The 20,627-nt window shown below is 40.2% G+C and overlaps 1 protein-coding gene across 3 annotated transcripts in view; it reads right to left on the reverse strand.

Moving 5' to 3' along the window:
• The window catches only part of KCNMB2 (potassium calcium-activated channel subfamily M regulatory beta subunit 2), a 241,292-nt gene that overhangs the window by 216,657 nt on the left and 4,008 nt on the right, over nucleotides 1-20,627 (reverse strand). Inside the window, exon 1 of one of the 3 annotated variants that reach the window (XM_029939849.1) lies at nucleotides 1,053-1,124. The exons of the other annotated variants lie outside the window; for them this stretch is intronic. The gene's annotated coding sequence lies outside the window, so the exon portion shown is untranslated. Of the gene's footprint in view, nucleotides 1-1,052; nucleotides 1,125-20,627 lie in introns of those variants that run through there. 3 annotated transcript variants of the gene reach the window in all.

A 20,627-nucleotide genomic window follows, 5' to 3' on the forward strand; every position in this document is an offset into this window, starting at 1 on the left:
GTGGTGATCTAAGATAGTCAACCGAACTTCCTAATTACATGCCAAATCTTGTTTCCTTCTTTCCAACTTCTTTTGTTCCTCATTATATACCTTTTTTCCTTTTTTTTTTTTCTAAACAGGGAAAATAAACCAAATATAGTGAAGGAAAGGGGCTTTAACAATGCATCTGTATAATCTGAAAGAAAGGGATTATGCCTAATTTGAAATGAGATGTTTCTTAAACACCTTTGCAGTCAGACTATTAATAATCATTTTGCAAAGCTGGTGACAAATACCAGAGTTCACTGGAATATTAGGGATCTGTGAATTGCTGTCAGTTTGAATTTGTATATATTTTCTCATTGCTAAAATTACTGTGATCTAGTTTGCAGAGGAAGAAAATCTCCTGTAAAGTAACACAATTGTTAAATATATTTGTGTGAGACCATTTGCCCATATGCAAAATTAATCAGAGATCTCAACATATTCTTGGATAATTAATTCTAGTAAAGATCAAAGACTTGTTGCCTAAGACAATCAATTAGGAGATCTTCTCTAGAGTTATCTAGATGTTTTGTAACCATTCCCCAATTCAGTTTGCATGTCTAGACATAGCTTCTTTCAGAAAATTGATCAAATAGAAGATTCTGGCAGTAAAATAATTGAAAATTTAGAAGGCTGAGAAATATCACACAATTCCTTTATATTAGCATTGCAACAGACTTGTGAATGAACCCCACACCATTTTTAAAAACATAAGACAATATATGCTAGAATGAAGAAACAGGGTACTCCAAGTCTAAGAGAGAAGAAAAGTACTTTCCTATGAAAGAAAGCATTCCCACAAGTTATCAGCTCCCTGTACTCTGGAGTTTTCGGTTCTACAAATTGTTCCAAAGCCAGGAAAGCATTGCCCTGTCTAGTTTTCCATTCTCTAGCTCTTTTCTGACACAACCAAACTGATACCATTCTCTTTAATTTTTCTTTCTACATAGTAACCGTCATCAATTCCTCTGCCAATTCAAGAGGATGAATGCAAAATAAACACAGTTCTCTGGGAGATTCGAGCTTACCTACAGTGCATGTCACCCAGTTAGCACTCTGCTCCCTCAGTTCTTCCCAACGTGGCCCACGTGGCTTCTGAGATGACCCAGGAGCACACTGCACACTGGGATAGGGCTCAAGACGAGGAGGGAAAGAGAAAGGTGCTCAGGGATGTTTGCACCATGACAAGTACTCATTGGTCAGTGCCCTCCCTGGCAGTGCGGGACGTGGGAACGGAGCGTTCAGCTGTGCAGGGTAAACAGCAACGAGACTAGCGCCAGGTGCAACTAACCAAAGGTGGTGACGAGACCACTGGAGCACAGGGCTGAGGGTGAAGAGTATTTGCTCCAGGGCTCCTCGACCTTAGAGAAGAAATTTGAAGTTGAGACAGACATTGATTTAATTAAGCTAATTAAAAAAAAAATAACAACAATCATGGAACTATGATCCATGGGGTAGTTTGTTTGAAACTATTTCAGGATATTTTTGTGGAGGTTGATGGCTACAATTAAAATACAGTCAGAAACAGGAGGGGCTTGAGAAGTAACTGAGGTTTGGCTTCTCGCTTTATAAATGAACAATCCTGAGCCCTTGTGTTATGGCCATGGTCCACGTACTGACGCCATGCAGTGCAGCTGAACACTGACCTTCTTCCCACACACTGCCCCTTCCTCATTACCTAGGATACGTCTTCTTACACATTTGCAAGCCCATCTTGCTGCTGCTTCAGGCTTGCAAGTTTCTGCCCTCCTTTTCGGTCGTATTTCAAACAGTGCACTGAGTGTGGCGACTGAATTATTACAGTTATCTCTGTATTCTGTGGGTAGTTTAAAATGGGCTTACGTTAAAATGGAAAATTTCACACTAGTCGTAAGAAATTCTTCTTAAAAGACACAACAATTCAATCTAGTTCATATAATAATAGCAATAAAGAAGAAATTGAATGTTTTTTTCCTCTCACAATGAGCTGAAAACAATTTACGGCTTTTCTTATTAATCCTCACAGAAGAGCCGTATATTCACTGGAGACCTCAACCACAGAGGTTATGAAGCAGGATGCACAGGGATAGCAGGTGCTGGGGTGGGAACAGAAGACTTTGTTTCAGGGTCTCTTGGTGGTACTAATAGGCTGTTTGGTGTGGTTTCTCTGAATCTCTGTTCATTCATCGTTATTTTAAATCTTTATTTTGAGAGAGGGAGAGAGAGAGAGAGCAAGAGAGTGAATTCTTAGCAGGCTCTGTGCTACTAGTGCACTGCCCTGCATGGGGTTTGGTCTCACAAACCGTGAGGTCATGACCTGATGACCTGAGCCAAAGTCAAGAGTTGGCTGCTTAACTCTCTGAGCCATTCAGGTGCCCTTTAGTTCACTCATCATTTAAATGGGAGGAGTTGGGCAAGGTGATTTCCAAGATGCCTTCATGGCAAGTTTTAAGAGATTTCACAGAGATTGGAGTCCACAGCTTAGATTTTTCTCACTACTGATACCCCTGGTTTAACGGGGCTTTCTTAAGTTTCTATAACTTTACTGTTCTTCTAGATCCTACCTATTTACAAATTTTTTTCTTCTCCTTTTCCTAAGAGGAACAGGAAAGACTTTGTGTGTGTGTCAGGAAGTGGCAAACTAATAAGGATAGAAAGAATGAGGCAGTAAATGGAAAATTACCTTATTTATCCCTGGTAGAATCCTATTGTTTATTGGGGTTTGAAGTTTCTTTCATGACAATGTCACTTCTGCCCCTTCCTCTGAGAGTCTCACATTTTACTTTTTCAGACTCAAACCATCCATTATTTCTTCTAAGTTCTTCAAAATGTTTCTGCTCCTAATTAATCCTCTGTTACTCTTCTTAATCCTTACTCCTCCACCCCGACAGTACTGTAACCTACTATAGAGAAACAAGAGCACTTTTGTCATCCAAAAGCAATAGTTATTATGGCTTTAATCCAATGTCCAATTCTTTTGAGGCAGTGGTTTTTCTATCTAGATACATATTAGAATCACCTAGAAGAACTAATAAATAATACAGCTGCCCGTTCTACCCCAAAACAATTTAATCAGAATCTCTGCAGATCAGAATTAGGCCTGAGTATTATTGCAAGGGTCCTAGCTGAGAGTAATGTTCTGCAAGGGTTGATAACCAGGGCTCCCGGACCTTGAAACATTAATTGGCCTTTGTTTATTCTTCAACTTTTGTCCATCTTACTGGCTCCTTCCGGTCAATCTGCAAATGTGCTCAGCCTTCTGTTATCTTAATAAAACACCTTCTCTTGTCCCTCAAGCTATGATTCCTTGCATCGTCTTTCCTCCCACTTTACCCTTTCAATTGTTCTGCTCTGGGTCAGTCCTGAAATAGCTTTCTTTGAGGTCACCACAATGGCCAAAATAGTCCCTCTGTCTTCACCGTCCCCAGGCTCTCCGCAGAGCCTGACATTCCTGATCATCATTGCCTCTGTGAAATGCTGTCTTCCCTTGGCTCCTGTGTTCTAAATTCTCTTAGTTTCTTTCCCAGGTCCCCAAAGTTTCCTTTAAAATTATACCTCTAAAGTGGCCCTAGTGTGTAGCAACTTCTCACAGTTTTATCCTAGCTGCTTTTATAACATTTTATTTATTTTTATTATTTTTTAATTAAAATGTTTTTCTTTTATAGTTTATTGTCAAGCTGGTTTCCATATAACACCCAGTGCTCATCCTGACAAGTGCCCTCCTCCATGCCCATCACCCCTCTCCCCCTCTCCCATCAACCCTCACTTTGTTCTCAGTATTTAAGAGTCTCTTATGGTTTGTCTCCCTCCCTCCCTCCCCAACTATTTTTCCCCCTTCCCCTCCCCCATGGTCCTCTGTTAAGTTTCTCTCCTGTTCCACTTATGAGTGAAAATGTATGGTATCTGTCCTTCTCTGCCTGACTTATTTCACTTAGTATAATACCCTCGAGTTCCATCCACTTTGCTACAAATGACCAGATTTCATTCTTTCTCGTTGCCATGTAGTACTCCATTGTATATATATACCACATCTTCTTGATCCACTCATCAGGTGATGGACATTTAGGCTCTTTCCATGATTCAGCTATTGTTGACATTGCTGCTATGAACATTGGGGTACATGTGCCCCTATGCATCAGCACTTCTGTATCCCTTAGGTAAATCCCTAGCAGTGCTATTGCTGGGTCATAGGGGAGTTCTACGGATAGTTTTTTGAGGAACCTCCACACTGTTTTCCAGAGCGGCTGCACCAGTTTACATGCCCACCAACAGTTTAGGAGGGTGCCTGTCTCTCCACATCTTCACCAGCATCTATAGTCTCTTGATTTGTTCATTTTAGCCACTCTGACTGGTGTGAGGTGGTATCTCAGTGTGGTTTTGATTTGTATTTCCCTGATGAGTGATGTTAAGCATCATTTCATGTGTCTTTTGGCCATCTGGATGTCCTCTATCCTAGCTGCTTTTAAATTCTTGATTTGTTCTTTCCCCGAAAGTGATTGCTGAAGTTTAAATGATCACATTTGTGAAAATGGCTCTGAAATCTGCATCCCTCTCCTGAGTTGCAATTTATATTTCACAAGGAGATGTTCTTATCTGGATGTCTTTCCTCCATTTTGAACTCATTGTGCTCCCAACTGACCTCCTCCTCTTCTACCAATCTCTTCCTTCTCTGTGATCCCTCACTCAACTCCAACCAACACTGTCTTTCCCACTTTTCTGGGTTTAAAAGGTCTGGTTATCTGTCAGCCTTCTCTCTCTCATTCACTCCTCATATCCCACCAATCCCAAATTGAGTCTGTCTAACCTTTGTAATTTTTAAGACCTCTGTTTCCTCCTTTTCACTTCTAATTCTTATCCAAGCCCTTGTCTAAGGCCACAGATCAAATATCCAGTCTTCTATTTGCTGTCCCAAATTCCCAGTCAAAATCAGCCTTTCCTTTCTTGGTGGTCCCAAAGCACTTTGTGGGTCTAGTATGAGATTTAGCACATAATTCTTTTTAATATATCACCGTGTTTGAAGTTTTCATTACTTAATTATAACCTCTCAGTATCAGAGACCATATCATTTTGGAGGGAATTAATATTAAAACAATAGACTTACAATTTATCTGAGTAAACAACACACACACACACACACACACACACACACACATACACACACACACACACATACACGATACAGTAGAAATGGTTATACACCATAAAGCTTAATGTGACACAAGCTTTGTGAACATAGGTGATCCTTTATCACCATGACTCGTTTGGATTGATAGGCCAACATACCAACATATATTTTATAAATGTCATTTCATTCAAACTCCAAACAAACCGGCAAGGTCAATGTTATGGGCATTCATTTTATATATGCAGAAACATACTGAAAACATTAAATGACTTGCCCAAAGTAACACACTAGGAATGGAAGAACAGGGTTCAAACCCAGATATAGAACCTCAGAGTCTCCACACCACATGAGGCCCTCAGGTTAAGTCCTACCCTTTTCTTACACGCTGGGAGACGGTGGGCTAGAGAAGAAGAGCCTTGGCTAGAGAAAGGCTTGTGGATATCAAAGAGCTGTTTTATTGCTGAAAAATGGTAAAAATGTTGTTTGTTCTTTCTTTTAATTCTCGTTGTTATTGTGATTTCCCAGTTGTAGAATGAGCCTGAGTGGCAGGCAGTGTGGGGGCTTTCAGTGAGCATGTGGGAAGTCACGCTCACCTCTGTCCGCTCTTCTGGTCTGTCAGTCCACTGCTCGTATCCTCTCTCTTTTCCCTGAAGGCACTGTCTCCAAGAAATACCCAGTAAAATGACAAGAACCCTGGACTTGGTCATATGTTCTGATCAGCTAAGTGCTGAGAAAAAACTTGGTTGGCAGCCTCATGAGGTCCTCTCATGCTAACTCCCGTCCACAGTAAAGTCACTTGCAGAAGGAAGAGACGTGTGTCCTTGACACAACCCACATGTGCTGTGGGGAGCTCAGCAGTACTTTGCTTTAAGGGGTAATCAGTATTAGTTCACAAGCAATTTGAAGGCAAAAAAGCATGTCTTCTTGTCTTTTTTATTAATCTTTATATCTTACGAGGCTACTGACTCTGAATGTAAATTATACCAATTTTGTGGAAATAGTGTGAATTTGAGTTCTTTATTTTTAAGGAGAAGGGAAAGCATAAGTGCCTTCTCTGAAAGGGGCCCAATAACGGGTTGTTCAAAAGAACTGAATTAAATTAATTTGCAGTTGGGTCACTTCTTCATCATAGGAAAAGAAAGGAATTGTTTTCTTTTCTCTTTTTAAAAAAATTTTAACGTGTATTTATTTTATTTTTCAAAAATTTTTAATGTTTTTTTTAAATTTTTTATTTGTGAGAGACAGAAAGAGACAGCACAAGCAGGGGAGGGTCAGAGAGAGAGGGAGACAGAATCTGAAGCAGGCTCCAGGCTCTGAGCTAGCTATCAGCACAGAGCCCAACACAGGGCTCAAACCCACGAACCGTGAGATCATGACTTAAGCTGAAGCCGGACGCTTAACCAACTGAGCCACCCAGGTGCCCCATGTGTGTGTATTTTTGAGAGAGAGAGAGAGAGTGCATGCATGCACAGGAGGGGCAGAGAGAGGGAGACACAGAATCTGAAGCAGGTATAGGCTCCAAACTGTCAGCACAGAGCCTGACACGGGGCTCGAACCCAAAAGCCATGAGATCATGACCTGAGCAGAAGTTGGATGTTCAACTGACTGAGACACCCAGGCACCCCAAGGTGTCTATGTGACCTTGATAAGAAAAAAAATGGTTTTATTTCTTTAAATAAAATTTTTATATACTCTCCAAATCTTATTATGATTTCAAGTTCTATTCTGTAACTGTAACAACAGATGAGGAAAAGACATGTTTTGGTACCAATTGTAGTTTCCAGATGGGATTCTGATAAATACTTCAAGTTCGAATTCTTATTAGAAGTTCATTTGAATTTACTTGCAACCTTAATGGTCTGAAATTTATTATTTTAAAAGCATGTTGCTTTGAAATTTCTTGGTAATGGTGATTAAGAGTCTAGACTCAGAATCAGGACTGGATCATCTGAGGTTGAATGAATGTGTTAACACTGACGTGTGACTTTGGACCAATCACCGGACCTCTTTGTGCCTCAGTTTCTTTATCTGAAAAACAGAGATAACAAAACCTATTCATAAGCTTGTCAGTGGGATGAGATGATATGCATAGTGCTTGACTCATGAATAAGTAATCAAAAATGGAGAGCCATTATTAATTATAATAGTTTCTGATAAAATAGTTTGGCTCTGTCATATTCCTTTTCAACAATTTCTTCCTACCCTTACTCCATCTCAAGGGTTTACTCTTGTGTAGACCAATTTGAACAAGCTCTTGGTACCAAAAGAATCTCTGAAGCTGATCAGAAAGTGCTCAGTGCTGGGTGACATTCCAATCTGCAGCCAAGAACTGTGTCCCTTCTGTCTCTGAGGCACTCTCCCCATCATTTCTTGCATTCGAGTGGGCTGCCCAGGCATCTGCTTTCTTACTCTGCTTTCAGCAGGTATTCCTAAAAGTCAGCATTGGCCGGTATCTAGTTCATCTCGCAAAATTTTTTCATTCAGTCCTACAAGCACATCCAGACAAGAGTAGCCCCAAACTAGATTTCTTGTTGCTCTTGTGTTTTGTTTTTCCTAGCATGGTGCCAGACGGCATTTAGGTTAGCCTAATAAAGGAGATCTGTTTTCCTCCTCCTAGTTTCTGTCATAAATCTTAACTGACTTAAGCTGAACAGCAATTTAGAAGTTCAAGTTTCAGGTGAAGTTTCAGTTTAAATTTCACTTTAAATTTTTATTACAATTGATTTGCTTTTGCAAATATGAATTAATTCAATGTCATTTTAGTGGAAGTTGTTGACAAACAGTGATAAAGATCCAGTCAGGAGAACACTTGGGCATAGGCGAGTTTGTTTCTGCTTATCTTTATTGAAGAACTACCAGTAAGGAACCCCTTAGCTCCTAATATGCCTTTGAAATATGGATCACATCAAACTGCACTGCCTAGCAAAGAAAAAAGAAATCTGCACACCATTAAAGGTGCTGTCAGAATTGACTGTGGTATTTATTCACAAATCTAGCTGACTACTGAGGCATAAAATGTGTAACTTATTAGGCCATTGCTTTCGAATACAAATTATAATAATTTCCCAGTAATAGAGCGTTTGAATATCTACAATTTAAGGAGAACAAACCTGAGGAAAAGTACTATATTTGCCTGAGTTAAAGTAGTTACAAACAACAAGACAGTGGCAGCAACAACAACAGCTTCTAGAAATGGAAGGACCTGTCATCCAAATTCTACCTCAACTGAGGAAAGGTGATTTTATAGGAAAGTAGCCCATGTGCTACACTGAAGAGGTCGAGGCTGATTTGGGGAAAACGGGATGGCAAGGAAATAGAGCTTATAATGCCACAGATCTATAGTGGGTTGTTGAAAGTATGCAAAGAGAATTGGGACATGATTTATATTTTGTCTGAAGTGTGTTGTCAACCCGAATTATCTTAGAGATTGGTGGCAGATGAATGAAATCATTTTTTGGTTTTGTTATTCAAAGGGTAAGACTGTAGAAAAATAGAGAGACAATTTGATGATATGGTAAGGAAAATACGTGAGGTCTGTAACAAAATGGTGCTCATTTGCTCGGCTCTCCTTTCCCGTTTACCAGTTCTCAGGGTGGAAGTGTGTAGCGGGACACTGTCAAATCATTCTTCCATAGTTACCATTTAGAATCCTGTCTGCAAACCTCACTGAGCATCTGGATGAAGGCCAGCCCCGTGCATTAGGGGTTTACTTAGTGGGTAAGGAGAGAGCAGAGATGGATGTTAATCCACAGAAAAGCAGATTGCTCCGGTCAGTGGTTGGCAAGAGCTCTGTACTCGTCATGTGCTTCCTTCTGTTTCCTAGACTTCTGAGCATGACCCTCTTGGGACCTCACAGTCTAGGGCTGGACAACTAGGGCCTGTGCTGATTCCTGAGCAGAAAATGTGTCAAATGGCCAGCAGGTGTCAACTGCAGTGCTTGAAAATTGAGGAGTCTGTTTAGCTTCCTCTTGAACTTCAGCTTTGCCACCTGCAAGTTGTGTTACCTTGGGGGAAGCTCATCACTCTGAGCCTCAAGTATAAAATGGAAATAATAGGAGCACTCATTTCTTGTGTCTTTTCTGAGTCAAAATGACAAAATGCATATCAAATGCCTAGCATAATGCCTTGAACTTGCTAGGGGTTCACAGGCTACAGAAGATATTATCATGTCAAGTGCCTATCATTTACAAAGTGCTCAGTAAAGGTCTTGTTAACAGGAACCATATGAAAAACGAACTGCTACTTCTCCATGGTTATTGCCCCCACATCCTCTCTGGAAATGTACACGTCTCAGCGAAACAGTCTCCAGAAGAAGAGGTGATATGTTCATAGTTAGGTGAGGCAGTGTGGCCTCGGCTCCAGAGTCAGAGGAGCTGGATGACAGGCTGGCTCTGCCATTACTGGCTGTGGGACTTGGGACAGGACTTCTAGTGTCTTTGAGTTTCAGTTTCCCTGTCTTAAAACTCCCATTTCATGATGATGCCACCACACAGGGTTGCGGGACTCAGGTTACCCGAGCATGAATTCCATGTGTAATGTACAAAATGAGGTGAGCTGCTAGTTCACCAGCTCTCAAGAGGCTCCATGGCCCTCCTCAAAAGGAACACTACTCTTGTGTCCTCACTGGCTTGCTGTCAGCCGCCCTCACTCTTGTTTTGCTTTTTGGGGAAAAAAAGAATGGCCTCTTTCCTCACCATCTGCTCAGTCTTTTAATGATATTGAACCTAATTTTGATGCTTAACCTTGTTTTGGAAAGTGATCTCTCCTTTCACCAATGAATTAGTAAAATGCAAATTTGGATTCAGAAATCCAAAGCCCTTCCTCTTTGAATTGTCCGTGGCATTTGACATGATTACCTGGGCCCCTCCTTAATAATAACAACAGGAACCGTTTCTGGAAAGGCTACTTCCTGCCGCACTGCACTAGCCACCTCTCCCTGGGCGGCAGGTATGAAGGCCTCATTTTATGAAGGAGGAAACTGAGGCACAGAGATGTTAATTAACTTGCTCAATGTCACAAAACTAGCATATAAGTGTCAAAAAGAAAAAAGTAGATTGGAACCCAGTTAATACTGACACTTCTTAGAGGCTTGTCCTTTATTTAGCTTCAATTTGTAAATTTTTTCTATGAAAATACCCAAAACACTGTATACCTTTCTGATGGCATTTGTCTCTCTCCTAGCCTCTGGAACATGATACAGTTCCTGGGTAATCTGTAATCTCCTTGAGGACATCCGTTAGCATAATGACTTGTTGGGACACATTATTTTTTAATGAAGTGAGCATTAGACAAAGAATCTTTCCTTGGGCTGAGAAATCTGAAGAGTTAACACCAAGTAGGAACATGAAAACATCAACATCTTCCTGGATCATTTATAACCAATATAATACGGACCTTCTCAAGCTCAGAGTTCCCTTAGGGATAATTGGTCAAGTGGTTTCTCCATACTCTTGCAGGGGTAGAGAAAGAGAGCTGAAGACACCAAATACGCATACTTTGTTTAGAGGTTGCATTTGAGGGGCACCTGGATGGCTCAGTTGGTTGAGCTTCTGACTTTGGCTTAGGTCATGATCTCATGGTTTGTGAGTTAGAGCCCCGTGTTGCGCTCTGTGCTGGCAACTCAGAGCCCGGAGCCTGCTTCAGATTCTCTCTGCCCCTCCCCTGCTCACTCACTCATGCGCGCTCTTGCTCTCTCTCTCTCTCTCTCTCAAAAATAAACAAACATTAAAAAAAAAAAGGAAGCTGTATTTGAAAATTTCATTGCTGTTCTGATTGATGACAAAAGATTCCAGTCAGGGGGAGCATAATGTGAGTTAAAGTCTAGGTAAGGTCATGCTCAGAAGAGGAATTTGAGCAAGTTTGTGTGATGCCCAGAAGGACCATAAATAAGAGACAGTGAGTGTTGTTACATTTTTGCTGACCTTTATTTAACAGCACTTTCTTATTAGGAAAGAGCTTGTTGTAGCTTATTGTTAAAATTACTGTTTGTTCACCTGCTTTGAAAAAAGAGTGGGCAAGACTAAACACTGAGGTAGATTAAGAGTTTGCCGACTTGGTGTTGGGCAGTGCCCTTTTGAGCTCTTTTTTCTCTAATATAATTATATGAATATCATGAATATATATATAAATTCTATATAATATTATACAAATATACACATATATATTGGGCAAAAGGGCTGATGTATAAAGCAGATGCAACGCACAGTGTGAGACACAATGTTATTTTATTTAAAAAAATTTTTTTACTGTTTATTTTTGAGAGAGAGAAAGAGAGCGCCAGTCAGCGCAAGTGGGGGAGGGGCAGAGAAAGAGGAAGACACAGAAGCCAAAGCAGGCTCCATGCTCTGAGCTGTTAGCAGGGAGCTTGATGCTGGGCTCAAACCCACCAACTGTGAGACCATGACCTGAGCCCAAAGTCAGACGCTTAACCAACTGAGCCACCCAGTCTCCCCTACGGTGATTTTTTAATGGAAAGTGTACAAAAACATAGGAAGGCTGCTAGATATAATGAAATTTCCATTTTTATAAGTGAAAATAATTGAATATAAAAAATTTCCTATGGCTCAGCTTTTTACAAGACACCTCAACTTACACTGACCCAAATCCTATAATGTAAGTGACACTATCCCACTTAACAGAGACAAAGCTCAGAGAAGTTAAATGATTTTCCCCAAGGATGTGCACAAGATGGGTCTTGAACCCAGGTCAACTTTCTTTCTATTCCATAAAATGTAATTCTTCTCTTCATGAAATTTGTAAGTAGTTAAAAAAAAATGATGTATGTCTATAACTATGTAATGAGGAAGTAGCAAAATGTAAAACCTGCTGAAAAAAGCTCAAAGCCTGGAGAGGTCCTTGCTAGCATGGAGGGCAAGGAATGGAAAGGGAGAAGGAAAAATGGAAAGAGTTGAGAGAGAGGGTCACTGGAGAGTTGGTAGAAGTCTGACAGGTGGAAATGGAAGGGAAGAGAGACATTTCCTAGGTGTTCAATGTACAGTGAGCCAAGGGACAGAGAGGGTGTTGTGATCGGTATGTGTGAAGGGTGGCAAAATAGTACTGTTCATTACCACACAGGATGAGAGAGGAAAGGCAAAGATTAGGCTGGTGATTTATCTGGACTCCAAAAATTAGAAGACTGTGATGTCCTATCCTGGGAGACTTGATTTGCTTGGTTGAGTGAGAGCCACTGAAGAGCTGTGATTAGTGAATTTCCATGATCAAGGTCAGGCTTGGGAGCTACTCATTACTATGAAGAAAACAAAGCGGGAAGAGATTGGAGCAGTTTTTTTCTTCCAAAGTTTTATATGATAGATCTACTTAGGGTGTTTGCTCAAGTTGCAGGCCTTACCCAAAAAGATTCTGATTAAATACAGGTAGCCACATGAATTGATATTTTTTAAAAGCTCTCCAGGTAATTCTTATGGAAGTGATTTAAGGACAGCACTCTGAAAAAAAGAATCAGATTAGAGGCTAGGAGGTTGGTGAGCCAAAAACTATCATCATAACCAGAGTGTGAGAACAAAGGGGCTTTATTTGTATAGGGAGAAATAAAGATACAGACGGAAAAGAATTTTGAAGGAAAAATCAATAGGACTTAGGCCAATTGGGTTCATAGTTGGAGAAGGATTCAAAGAAAAGTTGGCTTTAGAACCTGGGCCATCAGTAGCACAATGAATAGAAATATGAGGCAGAGAAGATTTGTTAGGTCTTACTACGAGCTAAGCTCTGCAAAGTGAGTTTCAAAGTGTAGACAGTGTCACAGGGAAATGCCTACCAGGCAGCAGGCAGTGTGGGACCTGGGTTGGGGAGCCAGGTCACAGCCAGAGAGATAGTTTGAGATGAAAGCAAAGACAGTATTCTCAATTACTGAAAAAGTATAACAAAAAAATAAGAAAAGGAAAAAGAGAATCCAGCAAAGAGGAGAGATAGGAAAGAGCTATAAAGTGGGAGGGGACCTAGGAAGTGAAAACATAATTAAAATCAAGGAAAGAGAGGATTTTAAAAGAAAAATCAATCTCCCTCTCTGCCTATAGAGATGGAGACAGAGAGAGATATTATGTGTGTGTGTGTGTGTATGTGTGTGTGTGTAATACTATAGAATAACTGAGGGTCAAGAGGGCTATGAAAAAGCTAAGTTGGATGATAAAGGGTAAAGAGGGAAGTCAGGAGAGCTGTGTGGTCAGTGATTTAAAAAAATGGGGAGCAAAGAAATGGAGTAAGTATAGACTATATTTTCAGAGTGTTCTTTGATCAAAGAGAGTTCTAGTTATATTCTGGGGTTCCATAACCTCTCCATCTATTGAGTTACTCAAGCTAGAAATATAAAATTGTCCTTGACACCTCCTTCTTTACTCATATTATCTCAGATTTAGCCCATTGTCAACTCTCTGATCTGACTTCTTGAACATGGATCCTTCTGGCCATGTGTCTGACGTTTTGCTGCAACCTGGTCTAAACTGCCCTCATCTGGATTATTACAATAGCCTTTCAATTGGCATCTCTGTTTCCACTTGGTCATCTCCATTTTGATCAGCACATTGCAGATCAATGGCAGAGATAACCTTTGCAAAGCACAAACACCTTCTTAGCCTCCCACTTAATTCTTTGAATGGCTTTCCATTGCTGTTAGCATTCATGAGCCAACTTCTTCACATGACCTGTAAGGGTTTACCTAGCCGGAACTGTTTTTTGCTTCTTCAGCCTCATCTTTAACCACATGCTGCTTGATTCTCACCCTCCAGCTACACTGGCCCTTCCTCAGGGCAGTCCCCATTTGCTCTGTGTAAAGGGCTTCCTTTTTTGTTTCATTCATTAATTTTTTTATAAAAAAAATTTTTTTTATTTTTGAGAGACAGAGACAGAGTGCAAGTAGGGGAGGGGCAGAGAGAGAGAGGGAGACGCAGTATCTGAAGCAGGCTCTAGGCTCTGAGCTGTCAGCACACAGCCCGATGCAAGGCTTGAACTCAACAAACCATGAGATCATGACCTGAGCTGAAGTTGGACGCCTAACGGACTTAGCCTCCCAGGTGCCCCTTCATTCGTTAATTTTTAAAAACTGATATTCTTTCACTGGAGCGTAAGCTCCATTAGTGCAGGAAATTCCCTCCATCTCATGCGCACAGGCATGGCACCTGAACAGTGTTGACTAAGTGAAGGGGTCATGCTTTAGCCTTGCACATGCTTTTCTCTGCCTAGAAAGCTTTTGCCTAAACCCTGCTGTTTTAACACTTTCTTTTTCTTTTTTTCACTCATCCTTCCTCATTTAGCATCTTAGTCCTTTCTTCTTCAGAGAAGCTTTCCCTGACATCCTTGAATACATTAATCTCTCTAATTAAACAATTTCTTAGCACTTACTACATTTGTAATTTTACATTTATTCATGTGACTATTAGCAAAATATCTTTCTCATTCCAGACTGTAACCTCCATGGTTGGGGATGGGGTCATTTCTGATTTGGCTCAACATTGTAACCCCAATACCCACTGTGGTGCCTAGTCCACAGTGAATACATATTTGCTGAATAAATGAATAAGTTGTTGAGTCCATGCCAACATGAAATAAGGACTGATCAAATTAAAGCTAGCAGAATAGAGAGTAGGTATATATTTTTAAATGTGGACACCTGAGCATGTTGGTGTAGCGTAAGAGTCTTCTTCTCAATAAACTAAACACCATATGAAATAAAAATTATATGCAAAGCAACTTTTCATATAGGCATATAAATCAGAGCATATCTCCTCTTTTTTTATACCATGTTTTCCTTGGGTTTTGTTCAGCAGACACCAGATCCACTTGTCAGGAGAGAAATAGGCCTAGAAGATTGAGAAGCAGGTTGTAATAGGCATCAAATTTTGGCCAGTTTTCTTTGTACCAAGGCTATTGTTACCTTTTATACACCCAAAGAGATTTTTTTCAAATTTGGTAACATATTATCTAAGCCTTCCTTCTCCTTTGGATATGAAAGTTCTCTCTCTCAACTTTTTCTTTTATTCATTCCAACAGAGAATTGAGTCCTGTACTGTTCTATTTTTATGTTTTTAAAGCAAATAGTTACCTTGAGTTGTCTACACAGAAGCCCCACATGACTGTTGCCAAGCACCACACAGGATCAAATAGAACCACTAGGAAGTGAGGTTAAAGCAGTCATTGGTTATTCCCACAGAGGGGAAGAAACTGGATCAATCCTGGAAGTTTTGCCTCTAAAGTTAGGTATTATTTGCTTCTGGGTGTCAGGTTGTTGTTTTTTCCCCCTGAATTTCTTTATTTGGGATATACCAGGAAATGAAAAAAAAATCCAAAGTGGCTCCAGATTTACTACAGAAATACAATCCCTCTGAGGAAACTGCAGGTGAGTTTGATGGAGCTACAAATACTTCACGTGATCAGAGATTTTCAAACGCTTGTACCGAGCCAAACTCAAGACATTCAAGAATTAACTTTTGGGCAGTATTTACCACATGCTTCTCTCTCTCTACATGCTGGATGTGTAGCCAGAATGATCCTCTGCATCTATGTGAAGCAGCAAAGATTCTAAATTTGCATTTGAATGGTCTATTTTTTTTTTAACTTCCTCAGAATTTCACTTTGAAAGATATTTTACTTTTGTGGATAGGAGTTATGGAGTCCAATGCTTGACCTTTACTAGCTTTCCAGTGAAAAATTTAATAATTAAAAAAAAAGACTTAAAAAGTCCTGAACTATGTCATACATACAGTGGAATTCCCCAGACACATGTGGTATAGTGTGGGCTTTATTTTGACAAAACTCCAAACTGAATTCTCCTTTGGTAGGAGCCTACATGGACTGGTTTTATAAATTATTTCCATTGACAGAGATGTCTGTGAATAATAGAATCCTATGGATAAATAGGCAACATCAGAGCTCACAAGCCCCCTTTTTCCGAGCTCTTCCGTAAAAGCCCTGTCTGCTCCAAAGTGCACAAAGAGGATTCAGTGCAATTAAGATTTGTGTGGTTTCCAGAACCCGACATCTCCAGCCAAGCAGCCTGGCAAATAATGATAAGACATTTACCTGATTTCTCTAGTGTGGCTTTACCTCAGGGAATAGGGTGAAGAGGAGAGTGTAAGCAATCAAAAAGTTATTTAAAAATATCTTATATTTAATACAGTTCTATTCATTTAAGAATTATAAAAATGTATCTGCTCTCATAGTTTGTAACCTAGTTATCTGGGCTAAAAATTATACTTTAAAAATTTCTTCCATATTTTACTACTTGCCTCAATGTTCTGATTCACTCATGGAGTGGATTTGTTGAAAACTGAAAATGAGCTTTCATGTCCAGAATATTCTGGAGTTTTAATTTCACACTCAGGAAGACACCAAAGTGACAAGGAACCTGCATGTGGGATTCAGCTGACATTTTCCCTATTTAGTACAAATTCTAGCGAATGTAAACCAAAACCCTGCTGTCTGGTCATATAAGCGTCTTCTCTTTCTTTCCTGGGAAGTCAGCACGCTTGACATTTTGACAGCTGATTTATTTTTTCCCCTCCCCCTGAGCTGAAATTCTCACCCGGGCTCATCTGTCACCCTGGCTTTGAGGAGGAGAGGGTTTAGGTGTTTGCTGTCTGAGGCTGTCAGACTTGAAGTTGGCTTCAAATGAAAGGCTCCACCATATTCTTTAGAAAGATTGGGTAGTAGTGGTTGTGGGCAGACAGAACAGAGGGGGTGGGATTGGGAATCAGTCAAAGAAGCATCTGAGATAAGCCAGAGAATATGAAGAGAAGTGAGAACTTAGCAAGCACGGGGCAGGTCCAGGGAATTCTTATCATAAAATTGTTCCATGTAGCCCTCTTTCTGAGGTGCATGGTTTATTTGTCTACTTGGTCATTAACCCATCTTAAGTCAAACTGGATGCTATAGACATCATTGATTCATGGATTCATTCATGCAAGGATTACTTATAGGGCAGGGGTGCCTGGGTGACTCGGTCAGTTGAGCGTCCAAATCTTGGTTTCAGCTCAGGTCATGATCTCCTGGCTTCGTGGGTTCAAGCACCACATCGGGATCTGGCTGGCAGTGGCAGGGGTGGAGGCTGGGAATCTCTCTCTCCCTCTCTCTCTCTCTCCCCTTCCCCACTTGTGCTGTCTCTGTCTCTCTTAAATAAATAATAAACTTTAAAAATTACTTATAGAGCATTAATTACTGCCAAGAACTCTACCAGGCCCTGGGAATAGTGCAGTGACTTCAGCCCAGTCCTTAACCTTCAGGGACTTAGAGTTTAGTTGGAGAGAAGGTGGGGGCGGGGGATTAGTGAACCACAGATCACAGTGCAGTGTGCTAAGGGCTGTGTCAGAACCATACACAGAGTATTCTTGGAGCAAAAAGGAACAATATCCTGTGAAGATTTAAAACAAAAAATCAAACCTTGAAAATCTGTCACATTTTTATGACAAAGGCACACCCACACTGTTGGAGAAAGAGTGTACTATAGGGACGAGTCACATTTAAAGAGGTGAATTTGAGAAAGGACAAAATATTAAAGGAAACAAAAATATACAAATGTGATCATTAGTGATACAAACCAACCTTTAAGAATCTGAAAGTGGAGAAGTTGTTTAATGTCGGATGAAGTTCAGAACTGATTAAAGAAAAATTTAGCCTATGTAGTAGATTGGTATTCCAGACTTTCTTCCAATAGTTTAATTGGAGGTGCTGATTTTTATTAAGCAATTAAAGAAAATCGAATTCCTTTGCATTACAAGATTAGTAATGTTAAATCTAGAATAATTGATGATGCTAATTGCCAATTTCATGCACATTCTGCACTGAAGTCCTATTATATGATGTTGTGTTCATCAGGTTAGTTTAGCAATAATAAAGCCCGTGTAGTCACAGATAGAGTGGAGACGGGAGATGTTGAAAATGGAGCCTGACAAAGCTGAGGAAGGCACTTGGATAAAGTTCTTTGAACTCTCATTGGTAAAATTGGGTTTGGTATCTCAGAAAAGTGGATATTTTCTTCATTCTTCCAGAATTGCCTCTTTCATTTTGGCTCTAATCATTAATGAGCAAATGTCAAACATTTCAGGAAATTCTGCTTCTGGGGTTGGCCAGGTGCTCAAACAACCCTGAGCTTTTACTTGATGCCTTAATGCTTAAGTGACTCTCAAATGAGAGCTACTGGATGACTTTAGAGGATTACAACACCAAGAAATAAGACCTAAAGGAGATACTTTAGACCAAATCTCTCAGTGTCATTGTGTGTGTGTGTGTGTGCACGCACACACAAAAAATGTTTAAAGTTTCATCTAAGATAATAAAGGGAACCTAGGTAATCTGTATTATGCACGTGCATGGTGCTAACAGCTAGGAACAGATCACCTCATATAATCCTCACCACACCAGGAACGACACATTATTTCTACCTATGTTTCTGCTACAGAAAAGGAGACTCAGTAAGGTTTTGACAACTGGCAATGGGCAGAAGTAGGATTCAAACCTAGGTCTTCAGGACTGTGAAGCTGGTGTTCCAACTCTCCATTATGCAGCATGTCTAAAGATTAAGGTTTTCTTAATGAGCACATTAGTGTTCATTTAACTTGTTTTGCAGGAGTTTAAGTCTACTTTTTATTTAGGGAAAGAATACATGAAGCCACTCACATTGTTCACAGAGGAAAGGAAAAAAATATTTTCTTCAGATTCTACTTTAAAAAAAAAAACTCCCCTAATCACTGCCAGTCTTTGAGCACTAAATACATTAAAGAAGGTTAATCTGACATTCTATTTATGAAGTCTCTGTGGTTAAAGAAAGAGTAAATTTTTTTATGCTTATTATTGAGACAGAGAGAAACAGAGCCCAAGTGGGGGAGGGGCAAAGAGAGAGGGAGACACAGAATCTGAAGCAGGCTCCAGGCTCTGAGCTGTCAGCACAGAGCCTGGCACGGGGCTCGAACCCACAGACTGTGAGATCACGACCTGAGCCTCAGTTGGATGTTTAACTGACTGAGCCACCCAGGTGCCCCAAAGGAAGAATAAATTTTGATAGCTTACTGGTTCTTTGACCTTGAGCAATTTGACTAACTTTACACCATAGATTTGCTATCTGTTCAATGGAAAGTATAATATGTACTATTGAAGCATACTGTGAAGATAAAATGACAATAGCAATGAGAACACTATTGCTTTTTAAGTATCTCCTCTGTGCCAAGTACTCTCATGAGGTACTGACTTACATGGTCACGTTTAATCTCTAACCCAGAGAGGTACCAGTGATATATAACTGAGGCTCAGTACAATTTTTAAAAACTGCCCATAGTCACAGAGTTATGAATTAGAGGAGGTAAGATTCAGATCAAGCCTATCTTTTCCTATAGCCTATGCTTTTCTGAGATGCTGTGCCCTTTTAATGTTAGTCTACCTCTCTAGACTCTCTATAGAACATTCTAGAAATATTGGGCATCATTATTTGCACTTAACTAAGACAATAATATTATTTCATTATACTTTAATTATTTTTAGATGTGTACTTTATGAATGCTAGAGAAGTCACTGTTACTGAGACCATGAGGTTGACCATGCTGATTTGGAGAGCAATAAGTGAATGTAAATGACTAGTACCAGTATTAGTTATTGTTAGTTGATTCCTGGTGCCAAATGAACCACTGGGGCTTGTATGCTCAGACAGGGATATTGAGCCCAACTGTATCTTCCAACCTGGTTTTGCCACCCTCTCTCTTATCACCAACAGAGAGCAGAGCAAATATGTTTATGGCCTTAGTTATTGGTACAGATTTGTGATGATGTCTTTTCAAAAAAGAAGCCATCTTCAGATAAGATCAAATTCAGGCAAATTGAATTTTTATTTGCTTTGACATAGATTGGAATCAGTGATGTGATATTTTTTTCCCCTCCTGTGAAGAGAGGAGAAAGAAAATCATCTTGATAAATCTCCTTGACTTTCCTCAAGGTGTTTAGTATCTTTCTCTTCAGAAAAAGCAACAGGGTGTTATGACACATATTTGACCCTGAGGTTGAAAAGCTTATGCCTGGAGCCTACTGCTGCTGATGGATTTTGATGGGGACAAACATTCAGTTCCTTTATTCATCAGCTTGTTCATTCATTTGACAATCAATGCTATAGATACATTTGGGAACACAACAAAGTCACTGTTCTCCTTGAGTTTACATTTTAGCAGGAGAGAGATGGACAATAAAAACTCAACATACAATATGTTGGGGGATAATCTGGTATGCTGCAGAGAAAAAACTGGGACTTGGAATAGAAAGCTTGTGAGAGGGTATGATTTAAAAGACAGGGAATCTTCTCTGATGAAGAGACATTTGGCAGAGACCTGAAGAAAGTGAGGATCTGAGCCATGTAGCTGGATAGGGAAAAAGTTTTCCAGGCAGTGGGCATAGGCTCTGAGGTCTGAGAGGTCACAATAGGTTTGAGGGAAAGTCAGGGGGCCATTGTGGCCGAAGAGTGCCTAAGAGAGGACAGAAGCAGAGGGGCTGGGTAAAGAATTCAGGGCTGATC

The sequence above is a fragment of the Suricata suricatta genome, chromosome 5 (genome assembly GCF_006229205.1).
Source record: "Suricata suricatta isolate VVHF042 chromosome 5, meerkat_22Aug2017_6uvM2_HiC, whole genome shotgun sequence".
Lineage (NCBI taxonomy): Eukaryota > Metazoa > Chordata > Mammalia > Carnivora > Herpestidae > Suricata > Suricata suricatta.